The sequence below is a fragment of the Myotis davidii genome, unplaced genomic scaffold (assembly GCF_000327345.1).
Source record: "Myotis davidii unplaced genomic scaffold, ASM32734v1 scaffold149, whole genome shotgun sequence".
In the NCBI taxonomy this organism is placed as follows: domain Eukaryota; kingdom Metazoa; phylum Chordata; class Mammalia; order Chiroptera; family Vespertilionidae; genus Myotis; species Myotis davidii.
The window spans coordinates 476,157-478,269 of NW_006352194.1; positions in this window are offsets into that span (position 1 = coordinate 476,157).

Below are 2,113 nucleotides of genomic sequence, written 5' to 3' on the forward strand. Positions count from 1 at the left end.
GAGAGGCGCAGCCCGGCCCCTCGGATCTGGGGAAGATGCGTCAGGTCTCCGAGTCCCTCTCCGGGCACTTCACGGTCCTCTACGGACCGGACTTTGCAGGACGCTCATGCCCCTCGGACAATTCTAGTTGAAAAGTCCTCCTGGGCCCTGGCCGGTTTGGCTCCGTGGACAGAGCGTCGGCCTGTGGACTGAAGGGTCCCAGGTTGGATTCTGGTCAAGGGCACATGCCCAGGTTGTGGGCTCCATCCCCAGTAGGGGGCGTGCAGGAGGCACCCTCTCCTTTCCTTTCTGAAATCAATAAAAATATATTTTTAAATGCCTATATTGAAGATTTCAAAAAGCTTTACTTTAAAAGAAATATTCCCTGGGCCAAAAGGAAATCTACTAAGGGGAGTCCAATCTCTCCTCCTGACCCCACAAGAAGACAGTTTTCCATTTCCCTGGCCCCGGAGTCAGATCCACAGGTTCAGATCCTAGCTCCTCCTCTGGCTTGTTACATAACTTGAGGCAAATCACTTCGATTCTCTGAGTTTTTGTTTCCCCATCTATAAGATAGGGGGAAGAACCTTAGCGTGCTTAGCCGGTTGAAGGGCTAAATGCGATGATGTAGGCATTATGCAAAACGCGTTACTTCACTTTTTGTCACTACAAAAGTAATAGATGACATCTAATCAGAAATAACAATGAGTTTAAAATAAAAGGAATAAACCCCAATTAAAGACATTTGACAAATAAAAAGAGGACAGGCATTTTTCCCCCACCACCCACATGTATTTACTTTTAAAATGTTGCTGTGTCTTTCCGCTCTATTCTGCCTCTGTGTGTGAGTGTTACAGTAAAGTTGTAAAAACAGCAGAGATTTCCCATCAATCCCTCAGCCAGTTTCAAATCCCCCCAACGCTACCACCTCACATTATCATGGATACACTTTTCAAAACTAAGAAAACAACATTGCTGAGTTACTGCTAACAAAACTGGAGGCGTGACTTGGATTTTGCCTGTGTTTGTGTTTGCCTGTTCCAGAACCCCACCCAGGATTCACATTGTATTTAGCCATCATGGGTCCTCTCTGTCACAAGTGGCCAAGCTCTCCTTGTCCTCACAACACTGACAGTCCTGAGGAGCGCTGGTCAGGGGCTTTGCAGAATGTCCCTTAATTTGTTCCTGTGTGTTTCCTGATGTTTTCCTCATGACCAGCCTGGGGCTGTGGGTTGGAGAGGCGCCTGCCAACAAGAAGAGGTGCGCCTCTCCTCAGATCCTCTCAGGGGGGCACGGGACCTCCCACATGACTTCACACTGTGATAGGGACCTTGATCACTGGCTTCAGATGGAGTTTCCAGGTTTTTCCATGTGAAGGTGCTATTTTTCCCCTCTCCATACCCTGTTGTTTGGAAACAAGTCACTAAGTGCAGTCCACAATCAGGGGGAGCCAAGCTGCACCCCTTGGAGGGAGAACATCCAAATAAATTACCTGGAATTCAAGGAGAAGCCAAGATGGTGGCATAGGTAAACACCGGAAATTGCTGCCTCCCAAAACAAATTCAAAAATACAACTAAAAGACAAAAAGGACATCATCCAGAACCACAGGAAGGCTGGCTGAGTGGAAATTCTACAACTAGAAGGAAAGAGAAAAGCACACTGAGACTCAGAGGAGATGCGGAAGTGCAGAGGTACAGAGGCGCACGCAGCAAGGGCTGGCAACTGAGGACGCGGCTGTCTTTTTGAATCGGGAGGGAGTCACAAGCCCCTGACTGCTCTGAACTCCAGTTCCAGGTGAGTCTCTGGGGACCCAGACTCATACAGGGAGAAACTGGACTGCCTGGCAGCGGGCAGAACTCGGAACTTAAGGGCAGCTTTCTCTCAAAGGTGCTTGCAGCGATTACAGGGACACTGAGACACGGAGCCACTTAGTGCAGGGCTGAGGATCAGCCATAGCTGCTTGCTCCGCCCTGTTGATTCCCTGAGACCCCGCCCCACCCAAGCTGCAGCAGAGGCTTTTGCATATGAATGCCCTGGCCCTTTGCAATATGAAAATTACCTAACAAACTGCAGCTGGGCCAGACAGACCCAGAACTTCCAAGAGAAGGCCCAAGGCCCCCATAGCAGCTTGCA